The 16,656-nt window shown below is 39.4% G+C and overlaps 1 protein-coding gene and 1 long non-coding RNA gene across 9 annotated transcripts in view; one reads left to right on the top strand and one right to left on the bottom strand.

Annotated features, from left to right (window-relative positions):
• Nucleotides 1-16,656, bottom strand: part of LOC105460273 (disks large homolog 4) — a 305,292-nt gene that overhangs the window by 246,517 nt on the left and 42,119 nt on the right. The window lies entirely within an intron of this gene.
• Nucleotides 15,607-16,656, top strand: part of LOC105460266 — a 1,713-nt gene continuing 663 nt past the window's right edge. The window contains exons 1-2 of the long non-coding RNA XR_975804.1: nucleotides 15,607-15,857; nucleotides 16,470-16,515. This is a non-coding gene — a long non-coding RNA (uncharacterized LOC105460266). The remainder of the gene's footprint in view (nucleotides 15,858-16,469; nucleotides 16,516-16,656) is intronic.

Here is a 16,656-nt window from a genome sequence, read left to right as displayed (position 1 = left end):
ATATTTTGACATTTGTATTTAGATGTCTATGTGTCTATAAGTTAATATATGTCATTTTGTAACACATGTCATTTTACAACACAGCCAACATGGCTAATATAATAGCGTGATAATGTTTGCTATTTCCGGTTTTTGCTGAAAAATGGCGTTACCCGACTTAACTTTCCCGCGTTATTTTACGACTTTGATTAGAGGATCTCTATCTGCTACACCACGCTCGCGCTTATATAGTCTGTATAGCATTTATATATATATTGTTAACCGATGAGGGTCGAAACATCTGTTGTTTATCCTATCGTTTTATTGTGCTTCAACACATTTTTATATAAGAGCATTAAACAACTTCCTTTGGCTCATAGCCCGTTATTCTGTTTATTACTTTGTTAATTATAAGCCTTTACTTTCTCAATTCGTTAAATTCTTTTTTTTCCAATTCAAAGAATCTCCCTGAAACTTTTTTAAATTTTGTGAGATTACAAAGAGTTCGTGGTTGCGTGACGCGATTTTCTCAATGTAGTTATTTTGTGTTTAAAAATTATAAATTTTGGCCCATTGTATATTCGAGCCAGGAGGATTGTAGCTTTCGTAAACGCGTGTGCAGTGTGTTCGAGAAATGCTATAGCCACGGTACTGATCGTTGTTCAATTTGAAAACCCATTCGAATCTATGTGCTATCGTCGAGGATGGAAGACGACGGTGGAATGGAACTGCCGAGTTCCGGCAATCGCGGTAGTTGCGAGCAACTACAGTCGACTGTGAGCGAAGTTTACGGCGCGGGACTATTTTGTGACGCGAAATTGTAAGTACGATTGCAATTGTACGTGACGCGCGACCGAGACGGAGAGAGGCTTAACTTACACCACGCATTGTTGCAACTCATAATGTGTTCTCTCACGATTCCTTATCCTTGATAGTTTAGTAAAATATCCATAAATTTAATATAAATCCAAATGACAATTGTTACAAAAACATTTATTTAAAATTATTATTATACAAAGGTGCTTCGCTAGAAAGCTTTGTTTCCGTCAAAAACTCTCGATAGAGCCGGATCAACTATCCGTCTTCGATCACAATACATATTTAGACGCATCGTAAAAAAACTCCCAGGTTAGCACGTATTCGTTTCAGAAACGTTTCATAACCAACTCTTGAAAACGTTTCTTTAAACATTTTTCGAGTGGACATTTTAACCACTCAGAAACGTTTTCAAGGTTCTACTTGGGCTGTCACACTAGCATCCAGTTCGCGTACAGTCCTACGTTCGTAGGACAGCTGTTCGGCACAACGAGTAAAACAATCTTTGACGTGCTTTGATATGATTAGCTCCGAGAGGCAATCCTACAGAGACACCAATTACGCCAAAACTCGTCTGTTTCTCGATCCGTCCGCTAAAAATGGAACAAAAATAATATTCTGAAAAAGGGGAGTTGGACAGTCCGCTCTTAACTGTCTTTCTGTGAACTTGGAATCTGCGTATAATACGTACAGTAAACTAAATCTTTATCTCGATACTTTAAATCTCGACATTCCGTTTCGGCAAGAAAGATCCTCAACAATAATTTAAATATAAATTATTAAAATCTCTTTAATAAATTTCTTTACAGATTTGGGGGAGGGGATTTTTATATGGATGCTTGTTAGCATCAAAAATATTAAATTGCTTGACAATTTAATTCGTTACAGTGGATTCTGGCCTCATGTAAGAATTGTGTTTCAAGACCGACAATAAATGCGGCACACAGTTTGAATGCAGTGGCTTGATATTGTAACAATAAAAATTATTACACATCAACATCCGCGTCGGCTCTCATAGACTTTATTTAGTTATTTATGATTTATTCATTACAGGAGCCTTAATTTCTTCAAGTTAAATTTATTAAAATCTGTTTTCGGATGCAAGTAGTATAGTGATGATGCCACCTGGTACTTGGTAACGGCCGAAATCGGCGATAATATCGAGCCGTATTTCGAGCAAGGACATAAACAGCCAGTCAATGCGGCGTAGATCGTCCCCCCCCCCCAACTCGTAAAGCTAATGGCCTCTATCCCGGTGTACGCGCCGATGAACATGAAATCCGGCGAGCGTTCACGAGCGTGAACGTGTGGCATATCATATCTCGCGTGCATTCCCGCGCTGATGCAGCTACGCGTCGCGTGCAGTTGCGATCGTCGACGAGATGACTGTGGTTTGTGAATAAAGCGCGAGTTATATATCTCGTATTCATTGCAACGGCATGGGGATTCGGGAATATTTCTGAACGGCGCAGCGGCGGCGGAGCGGCGCGGAAAGACAGTGAGATACGAGCCGCAGCCGCGCGAGATGCGGCCGTTGAATCGCGGCGCGATCTCGATTTATCACGTGCCGACCGACCAGTCGGCGACGTGTGTGCGAGTCCGCTCCTGTATATATATATATATATATATATTTCCGTCGCGATTTAATAACACACGCCACGCGCGAGATGTAGCGCGGCCGTCACGACAGCTCGATGTTAAGCGGCGTTTTGCTCCGCGGGGTTTGAACTGCCAAGTCGAGGAGTCGCTTTATCACCGGCCATGAATTCATTACAGCCGCGGAGCGGAAAATGGTTATTAAACGCACGACCGGAACGATGTACACCGCCAAAAATATTTGCCCGAGATATTAGCAGCGTTTGCGAAGGGTAAAAAATAACATGTATCTAGTGAAATGTATGTGTCACAGTAGAACGAAATACGCTTTGATACATATCTCTATCCGCGCAAATATGAACAAATTGACAGATATTTGCTGTAATTTGTCAGGGGATTTATTTTATTATTTTTTTTTCATGGTGACATTCGACAGTGTGATTTGTACACAAATATATTTTTTTATTTAAACTGAAAAATAAAATTAATTTTTTTTAATACTCGATTTCAATGGAATTAGTTGAGCAAAGTAGAAAAGTCGTAGAACGAAGAATTCGCGATTGATTAATTCGATGCTCGAAGTTCGCCGTGCTCTCGGAAAGTCTTATCGAATCGCAGTTCTCCCGGCGTCGCACGACAATCAAAGCAAGAGAGCGGTTTCAATCACGAAATTCTGTAGAAATTGTGCGGCCCAAGTCCACCGGACGTCGGATAACGAGATTGGCCGGCTCTGCCGGCGTGTTCGCAGTTCGGAACGGCGGCAAGCATCGACGGCGCGGACTTCAAAGCGGAACAAATCCCTTGGAAGTTCCTGGTAGGAACCTACTGAACTGCGGCGCAGTTATGCATGAGAGTCCAGGATGACTCTCAAGACTCGACCGTTTGCATGCGCGCGAGTTATAACGAAACAAAACGCAACTGTCCCAGAATCTACAACTATCAACTGACAATATGAGTCCCAGAATGACACGCTCCTTCGCGAATACATATTTGAGACGTGTCTATTTTTAAGCAGCGCGTTTTATCCACTCGATATTGAAAAACTTCTTGTTGTCTGTATCATATAATTTTCTTTCTATCTGACAATATTTCGAGATTGAAAGAGAAAGATTAGATTAGAAACGAAAGAGAACATAAATAAAATGAGGAAAAAGAGGAAAGAGTTAGAATATGATATAATTTGATTATATTAAAGCGAAACCGAGGGGTCAACCACTACTAAAAAAATATACAGTGATTACTAATTATGGCAATACAACACACCTTACTGCTAGCATTGTTATTGTATTGCTTTCGTATTATCAGTAATATTGCCATCTTTTATATACCTTATGTACTGCCACCTATTGCGTACAATTTGCTAACTATTGCCATGTATTGCCAGGTATCGGCATGTATTAATAGCATATTGCTAGTATTGTACTGCCGTAATACTAGCAATATATTTCTAAAGAAATGTACATTGATTGCCATAGTGGTTGACCCCTCGAGCGAAACCTTTCGACTTTAAGTCTGCTTTAGCCGCAAATACAAATTTAAATAATATATTATATTATTTTAATCGAAAAACTTAGCGTTTTTTAATAAGGAAAAATAATATATGATATTTGAAATAAGATCGTTGTCTGAAGTATTCGTTAATATCTTTTTCTTAAAAAAAAAACTCTTGGTAGTTGATCCAATTATATCGATAGGTCAGAGACAACTGGAGGTGTGGATTCCATCGCAAAGAGGTCTTCTCTGATCGACGTTTTTATGACAAATAATCAAATCGTCATTTGTCAAAAATCAAATTAAATTATATGATCATATTTTAAACCTCTGTTTACTTATTTTGTTGACTTATATTTCCTTTTGTTTCAAATTTAGTGCTAGATACGAGTCAATACACAATTTTTGCTTTAAGATCAGATTAATTCACCTTAAATATTACAAAACGTTACCGGGACACAAAATGTTTTAATTACTTTTTTTTTAAGCTGGATATTAGTATTTTTTTTAAATAATACAGCAATGAATTCCGTAGTAATTAGAGTGAACGATCAAACGGGAGCAAAACCTGAAATCCGTGAAATTAATCTCGTGCGAGGCTTAAATCCCGTGACCATAATTAGAGATCTAGATTCGGTTCAATTCAGGAAAACCCATCAATTACGACGATGTAAATAATTTCTCGCGTCCCGCGAAACTCACCTTCGGTTTGTGTGCAAGCGATATTGCGTCCATCCATCGCATAGATTTTGCCTGAATTCGAAACGGATCTTTTATTCAGTGATCGCTTTGCATATGATGTCAACGTTGTTTTTTTTCCGTTATGTTCGATTCTAGCCAAACGTGCTAGAATGTTCCATCACTGAATTTCCGGGTTACTGTGGTAAATGCATACTGCGAAACTCGTGTACTTGCAGCGCAAAGAGCCCTTAAGTCACGGATTATGGATACTTGAGCGCAGGACGCGAAGTCAGTTCTCCGATAGATTACATTAAACCGCGCTGCGATAATCAGCGCTAAATCAAGGATCATTAAGGATCGTAACTGGTGGGAAACAATTCGCGCGAGGAATGTGAGAGTGATTTATTATACGCAAAGAATTATTTGATCGATTATGAATTATTTTTGAGAACACAAATATTCGAGTTCGCAATCCGCTAAGAAATATCCGTGGAAAACGTATGTCGATAATTCGAACAGAGATTCGTTGCGTATTAAATTGCGATCTATGCAAAGATATTTCGCCGATAAGAGGCAACGCCGAGGGGTGGGATCTTGAAGCTATTTTGCAAATAACTTGGCCAAACAAGCGTCAGCACCACGGGAGAGACTATAAGCGAAGTTTATGTTAGGAGTGTAGGCCCTTGAGCTGGCGGTTATATCGATCTGTGGATACAAGGTGGATTAAGGTGTACCGTAGTGGGTAATTAGTTCAGTCGGGTCGTCAGTCCGCGGTTTCAAACGGCTTAAACGCGTAGTGGCCGCTCGCGCGCCCGTTTTGCCCGAGACGAGACACGCCCTCTCTCGTCGGGGTCATCAATCAGCAGGTAACTAAACGCGATATAACACCCCGCTTTTGACCCGCGATAAGGGCGACGTCTCGTTACACAGCCGCAGCTACGTTAACGCATCACACCTTCCTAAGGACTTGATATGATCCTCTCGTCCGCCTTGATGTTCTCCTCCTTTCCGCGATAATCCCGCCTCGTAGATTATCATTAACGTGACAACTTGTTCTACGTTACGCTCTAACGATCTCCATGCGCTGTTTCTTATAAGGTCGCGGTCGTTAATCTCGTTGGTTTTTCAAAACACGGTGATTGGAAAATTTCCAATCCCACAAATTCACAATAGAACGCGAAATTAATTAAGTTATACAGTCACGATTTAAATTACGGCACTTTAGGGATTAGTTGGGATTCCATTTCGCTTCCGCCGAAGGGATAAAGTTAACTGTGCGTAGAGACACGCCGGCGCGTCATCATTACTGCTATCCGTATCACGTACAGCCATAAATCATTCTGAGCAATGAGGTAAATTCCAGACGCGAGAAGCTTGAGAAACTTTCAGCACCTTCAGCTAAACGCTTGAATTTCGAAGGGTAATTTCTTTTGTCACGAGAGTTGCTAAATAGGGAAGGGAGGGAGGAAGCGCTATCCAAGTTTCTCCCGTCGCAGTCGAATACTTCGACTTAGATGCGTGTACTCATCCAGGAAGAAGTCCTCGAGATACGCTCGAGGGTAGTCGGTGTAAAACATCGTCGTGAAACTACACTCCCGCATGCAGTAGTGAGGAAGTTATTGACGTTTCCACCGGAGAAAGTTCTTGAGTCAGTCTCTCCTCCAGTCTTTCCATTTCCTTATTTTTATCTTTATCTAGGAGTATGCTTGACGTTGTACTCAAAAATAGTATTTTCTTTCTGTATATTTATATATGATTTCTATTTCATTTTCATTATTTAATAGCGCAACAAATATAATAAAAGATATAGTCAATTCGCTTCACTATTACAACACAATAACAAAGAAAAAGCAGTAAAATCATCCGCTTTTTTGCTGTGCTAAACGTAAATCAAGTATCTCAAAATTTTTGAATTATCGCGACTTAAATAGTTTGCTTCTTATTATGTTCGTGTTATCCGAATCTAATGCTCAAAATTTGCTAAAGTGACGATCATTTCGCATTTCCCTCCGAGTTAGCTATCGACTGAAGTTTCCAAAACGGTCGGTGAACTTGGTGTAATGTCTTTACGAGACTAATGCGGTAGCGGTGTAACGCGTGTCATTGTTAAACTATTCCGCACGAACTAGCTAACTCGGGGAGCGGCTAATCAGATTGAAATTCAACCGGAGATAATATTGTATGGTCTCGAAGTTAGTTCTAATTTAGCCTTTCAACGCAGGAGCCGTCGAGCGCGAGGCGTCCCCTCGTAGCCCACGAAATCACGTTGAATTGCACAGCTTTTTTCCATTTGTTGTAAACGGACGCAACAAAAAGAAAAATAAAATCAGAAATAACTAAATAATGCCAATGCGAGCCAACACGGATGTTTGTTGCGTAATAATTTTTATTGTTAAAAGTCCAGCCACACACAAACGCGCTGCATTTTTGTCGGTTTTAAAACACAGTTCTTACATAAAGCCGGAATCCGCTGTAACGGATTAAATTGACCAACAATTTAATATTTTTGATGCTAACAAGCATCTACAAAAATCCCCTACCCCGAAACCTGTAAAAGAATTTAGAAAAAAAATACACACCTAACGCGTCCTAATTGCGACGCGAGTATAAATATTGTCATAATGTCAATGCGAGCCACGGATGTTGGTGTATAATAATTTTTATTGTTACAATATATATCCAACCACATACGAACTGCGCGCCGTATTTTTGAACACTTAAAACACAATTTTTACGTGAAGTCGGAATCCACTGTAACGAATTAAATTGACGAGCAATTTAATATTTTTGATGCTAACAAGCATCTAGAATGCCCTACCCCGAAACTTGGAAAGAAAAAAGGAAAAGTATCCTGCATGTAATGCGTCGAGTATAAATATTGTCATCACAATCGAATAACTGTTCTTGGACGCCACAATAGATTTTATTAGCGCTAACGTTGTGAAACGTGATTCGTAATTATATGACAGTAATTTTGTTGCAGCGACAACTTCCGCGAGAGGCAAACGAGAAACAATTTCGTTCAACACGTGTAGGTAGTTGTCGGCGCAGAAACGTCCCCGTCCCGCGTCTCGCCGGGTTTAGACGCAGTTTCTCCGGGTTCTCTCCCATTTTCCCAGCAACATCCGGGATAACGGCGAGTATATTCTCGATATCCGCGACAAGCGCAATTTGCTCGTTTAACTCGTCGGCTGATTCCATTCGGCGCCGTCGATCGACGTCGTTTTCTCCCTCCCGTTGATTATTCAACTCGCTCGGAACGCCACGCCGGGAACGTTACGTTAGCCTGCTCGGAAGTCATTATCGATCCATGAATCTTTCACTTAGCGGCGAGCGGAATACGCTTCGCTGCATGCGATGATGCGCGCGCGCGCCGGGTGCCGTACGTCAATTATCGCGTAATCAAAAGTTACGCGCCGTCCGTACGCCATTTCCAGGCTCCGACATTAATTGCGTTATCACGCAATGCGCATAATCGCGATTAACGCCGTGCAAAATAATATCTACGCCGTTCAGGTTCAACCCGCGTATTCTGGATTCTAATCTCGATTTAATTTTAATAAATAATAATTTATTTTCGTGAGAATTACATTTTGGGCGAAGAGAAAATAAACATGATAGATTGCAGCCGCGACGAAATGAAAAGGCAGGTTCCAGCGTTTCCAACTGCATGGCGAATATATCGGCTCGCCTCACTTCATTTCGCGACAAGCGCCAAGTAGACCGTGTCAACGTTAAGCGCCCCGCTGACGGATTTAGCGTCTTACGTCGTCAGCGCTAATGCATCACAAGCGCAGCCTGTCGATAGGCGAAATTACGCCGGGATCGTCGCGACTAATTTACGGCGGTATGATAGCGCAGTGTGTAGTGCGCGCGTGTGTGTGTATATACAGCGAATGCCGGATTTGCCGAAACAAACGACAAGCGATATCCCAAATTATGGACATCGCAAATCAAATTGCACCGCCGAGCGCTGCGTATTTTCACGTTTCGATGTTTTTCACTTCGTACGTACAATAAATTCACGAGACGCCGCGTCAATAAACAATTTACGCGGCCGTTGCGTTCGACATATGGATGCGTGATGGTGCGCCGTATTACCCATATAATATGTAAACAGCGTGTCGGATGTTATTTATTCTGCCGCGAACATTTTTAACCGTGTGCGAATGTACGAGTGGACGACTGTAGCGCGCTGCGGCGAGCTTACGTGCTGTTTACTTGTGACATGCGGCAGGTAGGCAGTCTGATCTGTTTAATAATCGCATTAATTAAATCTGAAACGAACCCCTCTCCCTGCCCTCTCCCTCCCTCTCCTCTCCCCCCAGCTGATAATCGATCGTGCTAAACTCGTGGGCGTTCGCAATATCGCTTGCAGCTCAGTGAACTAATACACTAAAAATTTTCCATGCCGGGGAGAAAAAAGGTTCGAGTTTACTCTCCGCGCGTGTTGCAGTTAACGTAAAAAACTTTTATTTAACGAATCCGTCGAAACCGACGGGTTTAAAGCTGTACGTATATCGTATTTTCGCTTAACTCGCTCTCCTCGCAACAAGTTCAGCTTCGTTACTCGGAACTCTTTTTATATAATCGCTCTGACGGACAATTCGCGGAGAAGAGAGTATTTTGATTCCGGTCTACTTATTTATCAGAGTTCGCGGGCGCGCAAGTTTTCGACGCTTTAAAATGGCTAACCGAAGCACTTGGGCGATGGGAAAATCGCGACGGTTTCGAACTCGGGCAATAACCCACGTCGAGATGGGCACGTTTCGAGAAATGGAACTTTCACGAGGAATGCGACGTGGGGGGTTAACCGCTCTTTCCCGCGGGAGAGGTAAAGTTTCCGAGGTTGGATCGGGCGCCTTAATAGAGCGGAAAATCTTGCTGGTTCGTCAAAGTAAAAGTTTAATTCGATCACGTTCAGCGATGAACTTGAGGGTCCACCGTCGAAATATCAAGCCATTAAATGAAGGAAAATTAGAAACGTATATATAAGCACGCGCGGTTGAGCTTGATTAATTATACCTGCTTGTAACAGACAGGTTTCTCCTGCGTGGAAAATATGTCAATTATAAATATACCAGTGCGTTAAAAATTAATTTTTCACGGACGAAAGCAGAGTTAATACAAATTTATCAGTTATCACTTGTAAAATGTCCAATTAGAAGTAAATGGAATAGTTACCAAATGAGAATTTAATTGCGATGTATACGGAAATATTTAATTCAAGGTACGCGTTTAACTATAATACATATTTAATTAATATTCCATTAAAATGCATATGAACGGGCTTAATTCGAATTACCGTTTAAATTGTGCACTGATAGGTTGTGTGTCTACTACAATATATTACATTCCTCAATTCACTGTAATTTCTATCTTTGTCTATTTTTTCCTTTTTTAAAATACGCATTCGCAAATTTAAATAATATTCAAATTTAGACTCAACCAAATAAATATAAATAATGTAATGTAAATAAATTTCATTACGTTACATCACACTATTGTAAGAAATTTTCGATTGTCCCATATTATCGTGCGCACGTAATTCTTGCCCAACTGCGGTAATGCAATTCACTTCGAAATTGTTTCAATGCTCAAAGGTCATGTTGCTATAACCTGTATCTACATTAGCTTATGTGTACCCGCTTAGACAATTAATTCGCCGAGTTCATGCCGAGTTCTATGCGACGATGTAATGTTAAACAATGCTATTACATTCTCGCATAGTCGATTGTTGAACGGCAATTCCTCGGTACCAGCCATTGTTATGGGACAGAAGTTTTAACGACTAGCGTTGGATGGCAAAAAGAGAAACGAGAAAATTATAGCCCGCCATTCCAATACAAAGCGATTTTCACTAAACGACCGGTATCGCCATAATTCTCGACGATCGGTGGCAAAAGTTGGTGAAAATTTCGCGGAGTCCGCGCGGAAATCATCGAAATTAATTTCAGTGTGCGGCTACGCTATAGCTATGCCAATTATATAACAGAAAGTGTATAGAAAGGATATAAGAACTAAGCATTATATAAAGGGGAGAAGGTAAGAAAAAAGAAAAGGAAGTCTACATTTTCTTAATGGAAAAACTGCATTTTGAGTTTAGAAATATTATAAAAATTATATTAATAATAACTAACGAGGCCGTAAACGAGCAAATTTCATGTGTGTACTAACAAATATATTTTCATTAATATCAAGATGTATAGATATCTATAAATGCGGTACCAGTTTCGACTTGACTTCAGTCTTCATCAGCTGCTAAACAATTATTACTTAATACATGATTTCCGCGACGCATTTTAAGATCAGCGTAGAATATCAATAATCTAAATATTGCTCGTAATTACAAAGACAATATTAATAATAACTAACGAGGCCGTAAACGAGCAAATTTCGTTGGTGTACTAATTTGCTCGTTTACGGCCTCGTTAGTTATTATTAATATTGTCTTTGTAATTACGAGCGATGTTTAGATTATTGTAAAAATTATATTAATAAAATTTTATACTATTTATGCGTCAACTCGTACCTGAATTAATCAATTCATCGTCAATTACAATTGCATTGTGACTTTAATAATTATATTCGATCGTAATTTAATTAATCATTTGCCACTGTAGACACGCTTGTTCATTTTTATCAGTGTTAAGTATCAGGTTGTATCAGCACGTTTTTGCGCTACGATGTTATTATGGATATTCATGTAACCAATAATTTCTCAAAGTCGGTCGCAGAAAAATAATCACTAGTCAAGCTTTTCATCCATCTTTTAATTTCATTCAATCGCTAGAACTTCTTATTTCTATTTCGTAAACTGAATAAAACGGATTCTGTCCGCTTCGACTTAGAAGGAGTGGAGGAAAAGGGGCGGACTGAGATATCGCTTCCTTTTGTGTTCAGCCCGCCGGCAAACGTGGAAAAAGACGATAGTAAAACTAAAAGAAAAAAAGAACTACGCCGATAAAAACAACATGAAGGCAGCAGAGATAGAAGATGTGGAAAAAGAAAAAGAAGAAGACGAAGAAGGAGAAGAAGAAGGAGAAGAAGAAGAAAGACGATGGAGGAGAATCTAGTAATGAATGAAGGTTGCTCACGGTTTAATGAATCCCCAAGATGGAGCTCAACGGGAAATAAAGAGAGCGTAAGAGGCAAAAGCACAGCTTCTACGAAGCTGAAGATGCTTGCGAAGTAAAGAAAAGAGAGACAGAAAGAGAGAGATGGATAAGAAAAGGATAAGAGAAAGAAAGGGAGAGAAAGAATTATTTATTAAGCGCCCTGGGCTAATCTCTCCTCAAACATTAAAAACTTATAAATATACATGTGTATAAATTAATTTAAGAATATGAAAGATTAAACAATTAAGCGATTCTTCTGCGAACTTTTGTGTGTGTGTCAAAATCTTGCAGATTTAAAGCAATTATTTTCGATCTAACTTCATTTCCTTTTTTATATTTTACAATTTTTACATGATTTGTCCTATCAATAGTCTCGGATTTCTGAGATTTGCTTTCTTATTTTAATTCTAAGTGTGTTAAACTCCTAATATGTATTGATTCTTTCATTTTAGTCATGTTCACTAATTAAACCGATATTATTGTGCGAGCAAATAAAACTTTTTTTTTTAACTTTTAAATCGAAGCAGGATCCCCTTTTCGATATATTTACCAAAATTAGAATGTCCATATATTATTAACAACAGGAAACCGAAAGAAAGATTTCCAATTTGCAAAGAAAAAAAATGATAAACTGCATCTGAATCCGAGTCCGAAAAGTTAGAGAGATACAAGCTAACCTAAGAGCTGAAAAAGAAAAGCTTCACAAGATAACAAGCGGAAGAAAAGAGTCATTGAGTACAAGCAGACCAAAACATGTCAAATCTATACTTACAATTAGTCAAGTTCTCAAAACAGAAAGAGAGAGAGAGAGAGAGAGAGAGAGAGAGAGAGAAAGTGTGAAAATTCCCAATAAAGCAAAAAATAAAACTTTATCATAAAAACAATTTCCCCGCTGCTACCATCTCTCCCGATTCTCCAGAGAGACAGAAAGTGTTTCTCTTCTTTCCCGTGTTTTCTTGGCTGCAAAGAAGGTCTAGCGATTGCGATTTCTCTTTCTGTACCCTCCTTTTTTAAATATCACCTCTGAATCTTTTACAATGATTCTCGGAACCGAATAAGCGTAACGACAAGAATCACCGATCAGTTCTACTTATCTGACAAAACCTTATTTAATCGAGTGATAACTTGACATCAAATTACTTTGCGTTCGAGATATCTTCTTTACATATTGCATTAATAAATAAATTTGATACGAGTATATCAAGATAATCTTTTATTGTATGCGACAATATCTTTTACTCGTCGTCGCAGCGACGACGATGTAAGTAAATCGATTTATCAACGTATTCGTGTTTTCTTTTTTAGTTTCTTTTTGGCTATTTTGATATAATTGCGATTACACGTTATGCATTATGGATATTTGAAATATAAAATTTTATACGTGCAATCGTGCATTTCTGAACGTCTCATCAATTCTTCCTTCGTTTATTCACTGGATAATTTCGGTAGCCGGCATTCGCAACCGACGCGGCAAATCAAATGCGATCAAATGTAGATCCAGCTGTTTCTCCGGTTTACCGAACGGACGATCCGACAATGTGTGGTACTCGCGCCTGTTTCCGAATCAAGAAGAGTGTTTGCCGCGCACTCGTCAGTGACTATTCGGCAGCGCGGCGAATAAATCCGTTCCTCTCCTTCCGCGCGAGACGCGTATAACGAGATGCCGCCCGGTTCCGATTCCGAAAACCGTGTAATCTAAAAGTCGATTTATATACCTAGATTCGGATCAGCGGAGGCGATGCGACGACGGAAAACGGCGATGAGGATCGGCTAACCGGCTTTCTACTTCACGATCCAGTTGATTTAAGATATGCCGTCTCTTCCCACCGCCCTCTCTCTCTAACGTCGAAACCATCCCCCTCTAGAATCTCCTTTCTAGAGTCCGCTTCCGGCGAATGTTTGTTCGATCTGATCTCCGAATAAAAGCTTCGCGGGAGCGAACTGGAAGATAAATACTGCTCTCTTTTCGTGTCGTCTTGCAAAATAGAATAATGTGGCCGCGCTTCCGCGTTCTTCTTCTTCCTTTCGTGCTCGCGTGTTCAAATAGCTCGAATAAAACGCATTTGCTTCGGCGGGTCCCGTAAAATGGATACCGTGAATTCCTGCCCGAAGTCTACGAGGAGCGAAATCGATATTTTTATCGTTGCCAGGAAGGATAAAGTATCTCAAATTTAGCTGTGCACAGAAATTTTATATTGTAATGCGCACATATACAATTTGTCTGCCTAAACTATTCAATCTGATAAACAGTTATATTTTATACGGAGGGAAAAATATCTGTAACATCGGGAAAATTCAAACAGCTGATAAATAAAAGCGGATTAGAAGATAATAGAAGTGTGCAAAGCTGTAGAAAAACATGATCTGGGAAAGTGAATTCCCAGATATTATCATCGTGGGCGTATCCAGGATTTTTTTTCGAAGAGGGAGGGAGTATCAATCCTGTTAACTTAACGCATAAATAACAATTTTTTTCATTAATAAATCGCTTCATTCGATATTTTACATCATCAAATATTTATATCGTATCATAAATCATATTATAAATTTTATAAAAAATATTTGGTTTTGTAAAACTAAAAACATAAACAAAAATTTTGGTGGGGGGGTTTAAACCCTCCCCTTCACCCTTTTCCCCTTGGATATGCCCATGATTATCATATGTCATTCCAAAAATAGACAGATAGGCAAAATAGAAAAGCTCGCGTCTGTACAAGCGTATAAGTTTATGGCGACTGGTGCGAATGCAAATATCTCCAAATTTATTTAACACATGCACACCAGCGGAGTGGAGCAAACAACCGAACGCAATTGAACGGCATCTCGACTCGATTGTGACAAACGTTCGTCGACCTCCCCTAGAGATATACACGCCGAATACCGTCACGCTGGCGAACGCGCTCGCGAGCGTGCGTGCATAGGTAGGTATGTTCGTAATTCTCGCGCGTGCGAGAAAATTCGAAAACGTTCGTCTATGACAGCAAGGAGGCCCGCCGCGTGCCGTCGTCGTCGTCGTCGTCGCGCCGCGTGAGAAATGGGGCCGCGCGACGAGAAAGGGCGAATGCCCGTCTTTTCTTTATGTCCCCTGCAGCTTTTCAGGCTGCGGTCGTAACCCCTTCTCGAGTGCTTTCAAAGGGACCGCGTGGTGCGGGAGACGCGCCCAGGACGAAAGAATGCGCCACCGCCGCCGCGTATATAAAGCGCAAAGGCAAAGAGTTTATACGACTGGCGGTGATCTTCACGTAAGCTCGTTGGAGAACACTTTCGAGACCAAGAGCTTCACAATAATGACGCGAGAGCGTTGTAAATAATTTGAAATGCCGTGTGCACAAAAAATCCGTACAGGCAACCAAAAATTTCAGCTAGGAATATAAGTGCTTTCTTTGTGGAACTTTGTTATATACAGTTGAACCTCGATAACTTGAACCTCTACAACTCGAAAACCTCTATAAAACAAAAATTATGTTCATCCCTTTCTGCTCCGCTGCGGAAAACCTCTATAAATCGAAATAAAACCTACTTTAACTCGAATTATTTGCCAGGCATTTAGATATATATTTTACCTCTGTAACTCGAATTTAAAGTAGCCAGACCTCTACAAGCCGAAGTTTACCTCTATAAGTCGAACTTCCATTGTCGCTATACTTCTATAATTCGAAGTTGTATAGCTATGTGTAATCGTGAGTTAATAGTCTGGTATTTTGTTTTATGGTTACATTTATCATATGTATGCAATAAATAATTTACTATTGAATATTAATTTTTTTTCCTCTGAAAGCCATTATATTCGAAAAATTATAAATTCCCGTACAAAGCCTCCGTAAGTCGAATTTTCATATGTTAACCCTCTTTTACTCGAATTTCGATAAATCGAAAACTCTATAACTCGAACAGTTTTTCTGGTCCCTGGAGATTCGAGTTATCGAGATTTGACTATATTTTTTTATTTCATTCAAGATTTATCTCAAGCTCAATATCTTTGGACAGTTTACTTATTACCATTTATCTTTAGTTTGATATCGTGATTAACTTAATTAAGCGGTTTCAAGTGGATTCAATTAATTGTAATAAATTAATCTATCGAGTCTGAATGAATCTTTTCGGAACGAATGTGATGCGTAAATAAACAAAACGCACGAGAGCGATTGATTTCATTTCGATACTCGTCCTTAAAAGGTTAGTGTGGCCGTGCTTTTCGTGTAACTGAGCTAAACAAATAAGATTAAAAGGATATAGTAGTGCATACACAAATAGAATGTAGTAGTATTAGAGATCAAATTTGAATAGCTCTCGCTGACGTTTGGGTAATAGTAGCATTATAAAGCGAGTTCTAACCCAGAAGGTTTGAGTAGGATACGGCAAAAGGAGATCTGCGCGGTGTGGGAGTTTGACGTTACTATAGCATTTCAATAACGTTCGATTTCATAATGGTTCAAAAGCGGTTCAATAGTAATTGAAAATCATGAATAAATTTCCTTAACTTACGTATATTGATGTCTTCTAATATTGCTCAAATTATAGTATTAACAGTAAATGTATAATTAAGAGGGAGTATAGAGTATTTCTCTTCGCACACTTACGCAATTTCTTATTAAACTCCTTTTTTGTAATGTTTTAAACCTAATAGCATAGAAACGTATACAGTAAGATTTAAACTGATTAAGTCTAAAACTGATTAAAGCGAATCAGCCAATTATAGTTGGCCAATTATAGTCAAAACTGTTGTGAACATAAGGTTAATAGTTTTAAATTCTCGGATTCTGTAATTGAATGATTTCATTGTTTCAGTCGTATTGGTTGCATGTTTTCGTGTATCACTAGTAAAATCTCCCAGGTGCGTCATTTCCAATCTAAATTTTAGCTATACCCAGATAGCACAGAGAATGAAAAAAGAACTCAGTTTTTATGTCACTAATTTTGAGTTCATTTTCAGATGCAAAAAGAATTCTTTTTCTAAAAGGGATTCTCTTTACAC

Source organism: Wasmannia auropunctata, unplaced genomic scaffold (assembly GCF_000956235.1).
Source record: "Wasmannia auropunctata unplaced genomic scaffold, wasmannia.A_1.0 LD336101.1, whole genome shotgun sequence".
Taxonomy (NCBI): Eukaryota; Metazoa; Arthropoda; class Insecta; order Hymenoptera; family Formicidae; genus Wasmannia; species Wasmannia auropunctata.
This window is presented reverse-complemented; position numbering and strand designations above follow the sequence as displayed.